This window comes from Arvicola amphibius, chromosome 2 (assembly GCF_903992535.2).
Source record: "Arvicola amphibius chromosome 2, mArvAmp1.2, whole genome shotgun sequence".
Taxonomy (NCBI): Eukaryota; Metazoa; Chordata; class Mammalia; order Rodentia; family Cricetidae; genus Arvicola; species Arvicola amphibius.
Window position 1 is genome coordinate 166,450,246 of NC_052048.2, and position 13,949 is coordinate 166,464,194.

The window sequence follows — 13,949 nt, forward strand, 5'->3', positions numbered from 1 at the left end:
GAGGAAAAAAACAATGTTGTATATTTATTGTATATGTCATGAGGGATCTGGACCGTTAGATGACAGAATTTTTCATGATCTTTCTTTGATTTTTTTCTTTAGATTTGCTGAGATGGTTAAGTCCAGTCGTGGTTTATACACATTCCGCCAAATACTTCACTGTATTCAGCCAAATACATTCATTCAAGAATGTTTAGCCAAACTCAGATTTTTCTTCATAGCATGAGTTCTCAAGGGTAAAGTGTTAGTCATAGGATTGTTTGATATCTGGAGAGGCCGAGACCTCTCAAGTCATCAAATGCTGGCTTCTGCTTGCTTGCTAGTTACTGTCTGAAATTATCTCTCCAATCTCACATTTTTCCTGTAACTGGCCAGAAGAAAGCCAAGCTACACAATTAACACTTCATGGAATTCTCCTTCACTAAACTTGAATTCACTACGTTTGGTTCTGCCTTCCACACAAGTGTAAAAAGAACACAGAAAATTCAGACCTTATCATTTTTGATATTATTTAATGAGATTTCTGCTCCAGTTTCCAGTGCTATAGTCCTTAAAGATAGCAAAGTCTTTCTCTGCTATGTTTTTTTACTTCCTTCAGAAAAATCACCATCTTCCCTGCTCCACCTCCATTATTTTATTTTTTGACTAAACAAAAAGCAAACTTCACAGTGACATGAACATACGTGGAAGGACATGCGCGCGCATGCGCGCGCGCTCGCGTGCGCGCGCACACACACACACACACACACACACTCTAGCAGAGCAAGCATTTCTTTTGATTCTATAATTTTTATAAAAAATAAAATCTATGCTTTCCCAGGTTACATGTCTCAAGGGAACGAATAGTCACAGAGCTGAAAATTAACTCGTGAACGTCAGCAACCCTTGGGAAGTTCTGTGTCCAACTCCAGGCCAAGTTTGTGCCATCTACTAGAAAATAAATTATAGCAAAGTGAAGGGTGCCAAGACTGGAAATTAATGCATGCTTCCCCTTGTGAACCAAAGTGTGAGGCAGCACTTCACCCCAATCAAAAACAAGAGAGTCTGGCATCGCCAATCCAGTGCCAGTTTCTCCACATACGAAGGGAGCGTTTTCCAGATAACTCAATCTCATGCTTTAGTCAGTCTGGTTATTCCATGTATCTAGCTGGATGAAGTCCTGTTCTTAGGGGTGGCATAATAAAGGCCATTCCAACCCTGAGTCATTCAGGACCCAGATTCAAATGTCATCCCAACATCAGGGCAGAGGATTCAGTAAAGACTGAAGCAGGGTTTATCTATAGTGCATAATCTCTCATTTACCTAAGAGTCAGAAATGCCTCTGAAAACCTTTATGAGAGGCAGATTCAAAGTGTCAAAGGGCTGGACAGAGGTGGTGCATGCCTTTAATTCCATCATTCTATAGGCAGAGGCAGGAGAATCTCTGAGTTCAAGACCAGCCTGTTCTACAAAGCAAGTTCCAGGCCAGGCAGGGTTACACAGAGAAACCCTGTGTCAACAAACAAAACAAAAAAGGTGTCAAAGGTACATGACCATAGTTTAAAACAGCCCTATGCCTCTGTAATCTCCCAGTCCTACACACAATTGAATCAAGCTGTAAAAACACTGGGAGAATGTTCCAAAAGACAGCTCCACCTGGAAAACTGAAGAGGAGAGCTCTTGAGCTGGACTCTACTCCCCCATGAAGAAGATTATGGATATTCAAGATATATCTGGAGGCCATTAAAACTCTAGGTAGCCAATGACAGGGTGGTCCCATCACCCATGTCTTAGACCTGCCTCAGGGGACCAGTTCATTTCTATGGCAGGCACTGCCGGGAACTGGGCTACATTGTAGGGATGATGCTGAGTCCACAGCCATTAGGCTTAGTCAGCCTGGGTTTCATAAGACAAAGTGAATGCTGGTGATGCTGGTTCTTATTTCTCAAACCAACTTGAAAAGATGAATATAGAGGCAAGACAGTGAGGGTGCAGTTCCCATTGGGCCGAAAGCAAAAGCTTGACCACACCCTGGGTGGATGGCAGCGCTGCTGATGAGGAGCTGTGGGGCTGGTTTCCCAAACTCCAAGTGTTTCCCTGGCCTTCAGACAGAGCAAACCATATTTACCAGACGAGACAGCGTATCCCAGTGGCTAGCACAGGGCCCCCAGGGTTCTAAAAGTGAATGTAGACTGTGGGAGCAAGTCTCACAGAGCATCAATTTTCTGTCCCTTTATCCCTCACACTGGGGCTGCTTGGCCGTCTGTCAGCACCATCTCTGCTTTTGGTTCCTCACCCTCAGGCTGGCACTCTTGTTTCTGCATGAAGCTAGTTTGGACTCTGGGCCTCGGACTTTCCAGAGCAGGACTCCAACAATGTTTAGGGCTGATCTCTGAGGTTCAGGTGTGAGTAGGGTTCCACTATTGAAGCTGTCCAGATCACCTCTGAATGTCCCCAGTGTGTTCAAGCCATGGCTGGGTCCTCGGTGAATTATGGGAGAGGATGGCACAGAGACTGTGACCAGCATAGATAGTTATGTCTGCCCTTTCAGTTTTCCCTGAGCCTGGCATAGGTGTCTGGGGCTTGTCTTGTTTCCTGCCACAGTTCTCTGACTTTATCCTTCAGCCTCTGAACTGATTCTAGAAGATTCACCTCCTTCAGCTCACTCTTGAAGAAGCTTGATGGCTTGATTCAGTGTTGCTTAAAGTCTTCCAGGGACACGACTGTGGTCGTTTGGCTCTCTACAGGTTAACATTGGCTTGTTTCAATTCTTAAATGGTTTTGTGGTAGATCTCTAATGGTTTTTGTCAGAGCCAGGTCATACTCTAAGACTGAGATCTGCCAGTTGCTAACTGAATGTTGCATTTCAAATGTCTCCTCCATAGCCTCCATTTGAAGGTTGTTGTTCTCAGAGTCTCCAATTCAGCTTCTTACTCCCAGCTTTCTTTCTGTGCTGTGGGACAATGGTCTTACTTTATAAAGATTTGTCAGTGGTATTGTTTTAATAAAATGCTGATTGGCCAGTAGCCAGGCAGGGGTATAGCCTGGGTGAACAAGCAGGAAGTATAGGTGTGGGGCAACCAGAACAGGAGAATTCTGGCAAGAGTAAAGGCTCAGTCTGTAGTTGTCACCCAGACACAGAGGAAGCAAGATAGAATGCCTTACTGATAAAGATACCAAGCCACACAGCTAACACAGACAAGAGTTAATTTAAGATATAGGAGTTAATAAGAAGCCCGAGCTAATAGGCCAACCAGTTTATAATTAATGTAGATCTCTGTGTGTTTCTTTGGGACTGAACAGCTGCCGACTGGGTAGGACAGAAACCTCTATCAACATTCCTGGAACTCTCAGAGCCTGCAGGTCCTGGCTAGGTCTCTCCAATAGTTTGTTTCTTCCTCCCCTGATCCAAAGCTCTTTCCCCAGTCGTCGGTGGTAAAATGGGCAAGAGCTTACTCTTTCTGTGGCTTGATGTCACACCCAGGGGCTACAATCCCAGGCCAAGTGTAGGCATAGGCATAGGCCAGCAGGTGAAATCGGAGCTGGGGGGCATCTGGGAGCAATGCAGAGACCTAGTGTAGTGGAAACTCCCTGGAATCTGTGAGGGTGACTCCAGCAAAGTCTCCTAGTAATGGGGATAGAGAGCCTGAACTGGCTGCCTTCTATTGCCAGGCAAGGCTCCTAGCAGTGGGACTGGGACACCAACCCAGCCACAAAACCTTTGACCTACAATATTTCCTGCCCTTAAGACATGCTGGGGCAATGGTAGCACAAAACATGTGGGGGTGGCCAACAAACATGAGGCCAGTGCCCGGAGAGGGAGTCCACTCCTGACACACTTCCTGGAAGCCAGAGGCAGGACAGTCCAGAGACCCAGGATAGAACCAAACATAACTGGCAGAAAGGTCAATGAAATGATTCCTAATGATATTCTCTTATACTCACAGATCAATGATGATCCCTATTGTCGTCAGAGGGGTGTCATCCAGCAACTGATGGGAGCAGATGCACAGATTTATCCAAATACTAGGCAGAGCCAGAGGAAACCCTGAAGGAGAAGCCAAAGTGGTCGAGGACACCAGGAGAACACAGGCCACAAAATCACCTAAGCAAAGCTCATAGGAGCTCACAGAGACTGAAACAACAAACGTGGACTCTGGGTGTGGTCTGAGCTAGGTGCTCTGCATATATCTTATGCTTGAGTAGTGGTGACTCTTAACAGTGGGAGTGTGTGCTGTCTCTATTTTGCCTGCACTTGGGACACTTTTCCTCCTTATGGGTTGCCATGTCCAGCTGTGATGTGAGGGTTTGTGCCTAGTCTTTTTGTATCTTGTTAGGCCATGTTCAGCTAAACCTGCTCTTTTGTTTGTTCTTTTTTGTTTTTGTTTTTAAAGGCAACAGAGGTATAGTTGATCTGGGAGAGTGGTGAGGTGGGGCGGGGGGAGAGGGGGACTGAGAGGAGTCGGGGGAGGGGAATCTGCAATTGGGATGTAATATTTGTTTTTCTACATAAAATTATTATTTTTAACATCTTTTCTATTTAATTTGTGATTCTCAGAATCTCTTATCACCCTCAAAACTCTAGCCTCTACCCAAAGCCAACCCTAAAAATTTGGCTTAATTTTTAAAGAAAACATTGGGCATTTAATTTTTTTATTACATTTATGTGTCTATTGGCGAGTGTGCTGAAGAAATTCTACCTGTGACTAATACTAGCTCCAGCTCGAGAGTGTCTAGCCTTCCTCTCTTGGTGTCATGTTTTGGAGATATAGTTTATATTCTTTGCTTGCCACAGCAGTAGCTAACACTTCCAATACTTGTTGTCTCTTTGGGGCTCTTCTGTAGCCATTTCTTTCTTCCTATGCTTCTCACCTAGTTCTAAGGGTTTTATCACTCCGAGCAGGAAAAAAGACAATAAATGTAACTGACACCGTGATTTTACAAACATTTGCAGATGGCTATAAAACTCTTCACACAGAAGTGAGTACATACCGGGTTTGCCTTAGCTGTGAAGTAAAAGATAACCAGGCTACAATCCACAGCTTCAGAGAGGCTAGGTAACAAGGAGGGCCCAAAGGAGGATGCTTGGATTTCCCTGGGAAGGTGAAAGAGAAGCCATCTCCTGGGTAGGCTGCAGGGCTGGTGAGAATGGGAACATGAGGGATCAGATTGGGAGTAGAAGGAAGGGAGAGTACTGAAAGTGATGTCTTCATGGGGGGGGGGCATTTGGGGGTCAGGTAGAAACCTGGTGCAAGGGAATCTCCCATGAATCTATAAGGATGACCCCAGCTAAGACTCCTAGCAATAGTGGATAGGTAGACTGAACTGGCCATTTCCTGTAATCAGATTAGTGACTACTCCAAATGTCATCAGAGAGCCTTCATCCAGTAACTAATGCAAACAGATACAGAGACCCACAGCCAAGCACTGGGCAGAGCTCAGAATCCTGTTGAAGAGAGGGAGGGAAGGTTTTATGAGCCAGAGGGGCCAAGGTCATCACAAGGGAACCCACAGAAACAACTAACTTTAGCTCATAAGAGCTCACAAAGCCTGGACTGACAGGGAGTTTTCATAGGACTGACCTAGGCCCTCTATATATTGGTAACAGTTGTGTAGCATGGTCTACTTGTGGGAATCCTAGCAATGGGAACAGGGCTTGGCCCTAATAACTTGGCTGTCTTTTGGGAACTGATTCCTCATTGTGGGAATGAGGTTGCCTTGCCAAGCTTTAAATCAAAGGGAGGAGCTTAGTTCTACCTCAACTTGCTATGTCCATGGGAGGCCCTTACCTTTCTCAACAGAAAGAAAGGAGGAGCGAATTGGGGCTTGGGAGGAAGTTATGATGCAGATGAGAGGTGGGAGAAGGAATGGGAGAAAAGGAGGAAAAGGAAACTGCAGTCAGAATGTAAAATGAATGAATAAATTTAATAAAAAAAATCAACAATAAATGTATATTGAAAAAACAAATAAGCAAGCAAACAGAAAACTTCTTTACATCCTTGGTTTTTGACTGACAGTTCCCAGCTTGGTCTGAAGCCAGAGGTTTTCACTTACTTAAGTAAGGGGCCTCTCTAATCATCCTTCAAATTTATTTTTTACTTTTCCTAGGCCTGTTATTACCAATCGGAAGGCTGAAGAAATAATACATTTCTTTAATGAAAACAGTCTTTCTCTGAGAGACAGCTTCGTCACTGACAATTTTCTCACATGTTTTTAGATAAAAGGGAAAATTACATAGATTTAAAGTTATAATCATTTTAATATTGCTAATATATAGCATTTTTCTAGCCGAGCAATATGATTTTTTTAAAAAAATATCAATATTCACAGCATGGCTTTCCACAATACCCAAGCTCATCATCCCTGATTGCATTTTGAATGGTTCATTTATTTAGTATGACCACAAGAAACTTCCCAGAATGATTGCTGTGGGTATTGTGAATATGAAGGCGGCCAGCTGATTAAAATGACCCTAGAGAGAATGGCAGAATTTTTTCTCTACCCTCTATCTCTATATAAGGGAAGGTAATTTTATTGCAAAGAAATAAATCCCAAGAAGAATTTCTTTAAAAGAAGCATGGCAGTAGTCTATGTTTTTGGATCTTTGCAGATAAGTTTCCTGGCTTTTTATAAAGAAATTTAGCATGATACCCCAGACCAGTGAGTATTAATATTTAGACCTTGTCTCTGTAGCTACTCAAAGTCAATTAGGTACAAGAATGCACAATGATTTAGTAAATCCTGGGGTTTGGGAATGTAGGCAAATTGAGTGTGCCAGATAATATGACTATCTTTAATCCAACTATTCCGTGTTAACCATGAACAGGTGCTGCCATTTCTATGATGATTGTCCATTTCTGATAAGTGACAGCTCTGTCATTACAAAGGTAGAATCCTGCACTGTGGGAGGAAACAAGGTACTGCATGCCTATAAAAAAAATGTAATTTTCTATTTTTAAGTCCATGACTGCCCCTAAATCCCTTGTCTCATTTCCTTCTAACAGCTGTCACTGAATTGAAAAAAAAAAAAAAAAGAAAGGAAGAAAGCCAAAGTGTCCATGAGAAATAGCATGAGAGTTCTCAGGTTCTGACAGTTATGAGCACCTGAGCTCTTTCACGTCAATCCTTTGCTTCATAAGTTTTAAAGGTAAATGCATTGCTCAGGTCCATGAAACTTACCATGTGATTGACATTTGCAGTGTAATAACGGTCAGTGATACTCAAATAAAAAACGTTTTGATGCATCTGGGGTGCAACTCAGGTATTCGCCTCCCAGTCATGACACCTTGAGTTTGATCACCACAACCAGTAGGAAAACAAAGCAAATGGAACATAAAAATAATGAAAATATTTGAGCAGATATTTATGCTTTATAAAGAACTAATTGTAAGGATGAACATGTATACACAAAATTCTTACTATATACAAATAGAAATTAGCTTATTGAATTATTAGGTATTTATCCTTTACTAGTTTTCTGACTGTGCACAAACCATCTGACCTCTCTGAATCTCAGTTTTCTAATTTACAAAATAGAGATCATCATGAAATGTTTAACTCAGTATTGTACAAAATCTGCTCAATTTTCAGTGCAGTACATGTCAACTCTGAGTGTAGTTTTGTCCGTGGAATCCTTCAGTTGATATGATTATAACTCAGCTCTCACGGAGGAAGCTGCCCAGGTGGAGAACATATAAAGGCTATATCAATACTTGATCCTTACCCTGAGATCCTTACCCTTGTCTACTGAAGGAAAAAGCATTAGAAATAGATACTTGCACTTCACTGCTAAACATGTAGAAATTAAAAGGCAGTGTTTGGAGTCCTATGGCCATACACAGTAGCAAGTGTTATCTTTTTACAAGACTGTTTTGAAGAATAGCCAACCTCTGAGTTGAGCCCCGATGAATGGAAAAGGTACTTAGAAAGTGGAGACTCTGGAACTGTGGCCATGACCGCACCACGAGAAGCAACCATTTAGATCCACTGGCACCTGGAAGGTTGTTCACCAGAATCACAGACAACCCCAACTATACCAATCAGAGGAAAAGATGGGTAGATAAGGTAAGAACACACAACACCATAATGAGCAACATGACTCCAGTAAAAACTAGGGACCCTACAACAGCAAGACTTAAACAACCAAATATATAGATGAAACAGAAGAAAATGACCTTTCTCAACCTAAAGAAAGATATGCCTATGAAGATACAAGAATCTTAAAGAACACCAAATAGACTGGATTAAAAAAAAAGTCCTCTTGCCACATAATAAAACACTAGACATAGAGAGTAAAGAAAGAATATTAAGAGCTGTAAAGGAAAAAGGCCAAGTAACATATAAAGGAAAACCTATCAGAATTACACCTGACTTCTCAATGGAGACAATGAAATCCAGAAGGTCTAGGTCAAGCGTTATGCAGACATTAAGAGACCACAGATGCCAGTCCAGACTACTATACCCAGAAAACTTTCAATCACAATAGAAGGAAAAAACAAGATATTCCATAACAAAACCAGATTTAATGAATACCTAGTCTCAAACCCAGCCCTACACAAAGTACTAGAAGGAAAACTCCAACCCAAGGAAGTTGACTACACCAACAAAAACACAGACAATTGATGATCTCACAGCAGCAAATCCCCAAAAAGAGAAAAACACACAAAGTAATACCACTAACAAATGAAAACTAAATTAACAGGAGATAGCAGTGACTGGTCATTAATATCACTTAATTTAAATGGACTCAACTCATCTTGACACAGGCTAACATTTTGGATATGAAAAAAGAATCTATCCTTCTACTGCATGCAAGAAAGACACTTCAATCTCAAAGACAGATATCGCTTCGGAGTAAAGGGTTGGGAAAAATATTCCAATAAAATGGAGCTAAGACACAAACTGGTATTTCTATCCTAATATCTAACAAAATAGACTTCAAATTAAAATCAGTCAAAAGAGACAAAGACATTTCTTATTAGTCACAGGAAAAATCGATCAAGAGGAAATCTTAATACTGAATATTGATGCCCCAAATACAAGGGTACCGTCATATGTAAAAGAAACACTTCTAAAGCTTAAATCATATATTAAACCTCACACACTAATAGTGGGAGACTTTAACACTCCACTCTCACCACTGGAAAGGCCAGTCAGACAAAAAAATTAACAGAGTAATAAGCGAACTAACAGATGTTCCAACTCAAATGGCCTTAACAGACATCTATAGAACATTCCATCCAAACATAAAAATACCTTCTTCTCAGCACCTCATGGAACCTTCTCAAAAATTGACCACATACTCAGTAACAAAATAAACCTCTGATGATAACTTATGCTGGAGAGGTTGTGAGGTAAAGGGAATACCCCTGCAGTGCTGGTGGGAATGCAAGCTGGTACAGCCCCATTGGATGTCAGTGTGGTGATTTCTCAGAAAATTAGGAAACAACCTTTCTCAAGACCCAGTAATACCACTTTTGGGTATATATCCAAAGGATGCTCAATCGTGCCACAAGGACATGTGCTCATAGGAGCATTGTTTGTCATAGCCAGAACCTGGAAACAACCTAAATGATCCTTGACCGAAGAATGGATAAAGAAAATTTGGTACATTTATGCAATGGAGTACTACACAGCAGAAAAAATAACAACATCTTGAATTTTGCAGGCAAATGGATAAGCTAGAAAACACCATTTTGAGTAAGATAACCAAGACCCAGACAGACAATTATCACATGTACTCACTCATAAGTGAGTTTTAAACATAAAGCAAAGAAAACCAGCTCACAAATCATAATCCCAGAGAACCTAGACAACAATGAGGACCCTAAGAGAGACATACATGGATCTAATATACAGGGGAAGTAGAAAAAGACAAGATATCCTGTCTTTTTAAATTTTTTTTAAATTTTTTGTAAATTGGGAGCATAGGGACCTTGGGAGAGGGTTGAAGGGGAGGGGAGATAACAGGGAGAGAAGCAGAGAAAAATGTAGAGCTCACTAAAAACCAATAAAATAATTAAAAATAATGGAGTAGAGATCTAAACAGAGAACTCTCAGCAGAAAAATCTAATGGGGTTGAAAGATACTAAGGAAATACCCAACATCTTTACACATAGGATAGGCATGCAGCATCAAAAACAAGTTAGAGTCAGTTGCAAATGAGGAATATATAACATTAGTTATTTCACTGCTAATCTATTATCTGTGTGTTCTATTATGATGTTAATTTCATCAGGAAATTTATCAGTTTATTTCATTTTGTATCTCCCAATGTTGGGATTTGATTGTGAAATGTTCCTAGTAGTCTCCTGTATTTTAGCACTTGGGGCACACTGGGGGCATCCTCTTGGGAAATTGTGGAATCTTTAAGAGGTTGACTTTGCTAGAAGTGGGATAATGAATGAAGGTAGGTGCATAGATTGTTGGCTAGAGTTCTGCCTAGCTCCAGACCATGGTTTCTGCTTCCTCTGATACTGAGATGTGATTGGCCTTCCTTACGATCCTTCTCCACTAGCAAGTTGTTCCACCCACCACCATGCTGTCTTGCTTATGATGGCTAAGCTTATTATACCATGGACCAAACCAAGATTCTCCTCCCTAAAGTTGTCAAGTATTCTGTCACAGCCACAAGAAAAGTGATTAATACACCCAGAAATTGCAAACCATCCTAAATGCATGGTAAATATGTTAATTGACCAAAAAACTTAATCACTCATCTATTAATTTACTTGCCTCTAATGTTTGCATATGTCCTTGCACCTTATTAACTATTGAACTATACTATGATGTCATTCTTAGCTCTCTTCCATATTAGAAGTTATTCATAAAAAGTGACCATTATCATGGTGGCTACAAAAAGAAGATATGCATGAGTGCTTGCTGAATTTAAATATTTAGATATAACAAGTACAACAGACTAGAGAATTAGAAGAGAGAGGGAGATGCAAAAGGATAGCTACCTTTGCCTCATGACAGTATCTGGGCTCTGCAGCCATCTGACTACAGACTAGGAAAGCTGCACATATGGGTATTTTATATCAGGCATGGCTATTGTGAAGTCATAGATATAGTGAAGGAATTTAGATAGGAATTTTTAGATATGTGTGTGCATGTGTGTGTATGTGTGTGTGTGTATTTTGCATATATAAAATGAGTAACTCAATATTTTGTTCTAGAAATTTTGGTAGACTCATCACATATTTTGAATAATTTTTGTTACATAAGGAAAACGTAATAATATTGGGCCATGGTGCAGTGATATATGGAGGTCAAAATTAACATTCTGTTCAATGGCTATCAATTTGCCTATAGAGAATTATTCTTGGAATTCTATACACATTCTATTCTCTTTATCTCTCCTAAAAAGACATGAAGGTTTTATGAATGTGTAATTGTTGCCCTCCAGGGTTTATAATGATCTAGAAGAGACCAGTTTCATAAGGGATAAAATGACAGAGCTTATGAGAAAACCATAAGCACACTCTCACATCATTTTATCATTTGGCTTACAGTTGACATGCCAACATCCATCAAAGGATTAGGAGCTATGCATTTTCAGTTAAAAATGTAAGCAATGGATGCATCTGTTCCTTAATTTCCAGGGGACTAATGTAATAAATAGTAAGTTCTTGAGTAATCGAGAAAGGGCAACTCAGTAAAAATGATTGTCCTTACAGAAGGACAATCCCAAGGATAAACACTGCTAAAGATGTAAATGAAATTAACTTCAGTTATTCAGTTGTTGTAAAAACTACAACATGATCACCCAGTTTAAACCTGGCAAGAAAAGCCTCATATCAAAGATTTCTCCTAATTCTAAAAATAGATTAAGAATTTAAGTTATATCAGAAATGATAGATTAATGCATATAACACAATAGCTTCTTTTTTCCTTTTTAACAAGTAGTTTATTTGCATTCCAGATTTACAATCCTACATAGTCAGAGTCACTTTTTTTTATTAAAAATTTCCACCTCCTCCCCGCCTCCCATTTCCCTGTCTCTCCCCCCACTCCTCTTCCCCTCCCTCTCCAGCCCGAAGAGCAGTAAGGGTTTCCTGCCCTGTGGGAAGTCCACTGTCCTCCCCCCTCCATCCAGGTCTAGGAAGGTGAGCATCCACACAGGCTAGGCCCCTCCAAAGCCAGTGCATGCAGTAGCATCAAAACCCAGTGCCATTGTCCTTGGCTTCTCAGCAGCCCTCATTGTCCGCCATGTTCTGGGAGTCCAGTTTTATCCCATGCTTTTTCAGTCCCAGTCCATCTGGCCTTGGTGAGCCCCCATTAGATCAGCCCCACCATCTCAGTGGGTGGGTGCTCTCCTCGCGGTCCTGACTTCCTTGCTCATGTTCTCCCTCCTTCTGCTCCTCCTTTGGACCTTGGGAGCTCAGTCTGGTGCTCCAATGTGGGGCTCTGTCTCTATCTCCATCCATCGCTAGATGAAGGTTCCCTCACGGTCCTGACTTTCTTTCTCATGTTGTCCTTCCTTCTGCTCCTCGAGCACCAGTGTGGGGCTCTGTCTCTATCTCCATCCATTGCCAGGTGAAGGTTCTATGGTGATATGCCAGATATTCATCAGTATGGCTATAGGATCTGGCCTTTTCCGGCTCCATCTCCTCAGCTGCCCATGGAACTAGCTGGGGGCATCTCCCTGGATACCTCGGAACCCCTCTAGAGTCAAGTCTCTTAATAATCCTAAGATGGCTCCCTTAATTAGGATATATGCTTCCCTCTCTTTCTCCCTCCCTCCCTCCCTCTCTCCCTCCCTCTCTCCCTCTCTCCCTCCCTCTCTCCCTCTCTCTCTCTCCCTCCCTCCCTCCCTCCCTCCCTCCCTCCCTCCCTCCCTCCCTCCATTATGCTTCTGGATTAGATGTAATCCTTCACCAACATGCTCGCCTGCTTTCATTACTGATCCCTTATACTATGACAGGATGGCCATAGACTCTAACACTCTGGAACTGTGGTCTTCCAAATTAAATGTTTTCTAAGTTACCTTGGTCATGGCATTTTGTCATCTAAGACATTGTCTTTGCCCCTGTGGTGGCTTGAATAGGAATGACCACTGTAGATTTTTGTGTTTGAATGCCTGGTACACAGGGAGTAGTGTTATAAGGAGGTACAGCCTTGTTGAAGGAAGTCTGTCACTGTTGGAGTGGGCTTTGAGGTCTCAGAAGCTCACTTCCTGCTGCCTGCTGATCCAGAGATCGGGATATGGAACTCTCATCTTCTCTAGCATTATGTCTGCCTGAATCTGCCATACTTCCTGCTAAGAAGATAATGGGCTAAAAACCTCTGAAACTGAAAGCCAACCTCAACAAAACGTTTTCCTTTATGACTTTCTATGGTCATGGTGTCTCCTCACAGCAATAGAAACTCAAACTAAGACAGCCCCCATTATCATTAGCTTTACTACTGGATCAAATGACTTTCAGGCTTTCTTAAATGCTGTGTTTGTTGAAAGTTTCTTCATCCTCTTGCAAATAGCATATCCAATGACTTGGCCAAATTTTTTTAGACTGTTCAATTTAGTTTTGAATTCTTTTTTAGAGAGTAGTTTTATTTTTGTATTGTATATATATTTTAAATTTAGAAAGATCAATTTTGCTGGGTATAGAATCTTGTATTCATAGGCTATTTATTTCAGCAATTTAAAGAATAATTCTGGTTAATTCATTGGGTGATATATTCAATAGTTGCATATTAAAAAGGAAAAAGAAATCATCTAGTTCAATGCTCCATTTTCTTCAGGCTTAAAATGATTTTGATGAATCATTTCTTGTCATTATTATTTTGTTTTTTCTTACTTTGGAAGCTTTTTGGAGTTTCTTTGAATTCTAACTGTTTAGTAACTTAAATATAATAAACTGTAATATTATTTACTTCAAATTTTTCTCATATAAGCTGTATTGCTCTATCAAAAATTTAAATGATGTAAAGGTATTTTTGAGTATATAAAATCTTAGAGTTTATTTCCA

The 13,949-nt window shown here is 40.8% G+C and overlaps 1 pseudogene; it reads right to left on the bottom strand.

Annotated features, from left to right (window-relative positions):
* Nucleotides 1-1,917: 1,917 nt before the first annotated feature.
* LOC119807438 lies at nt 1,918-13,232 on the bottom strand (annotated as a pseudogene).
* Nucleotides 13,233-13,949: the final 717 nt, after the last annotated feature.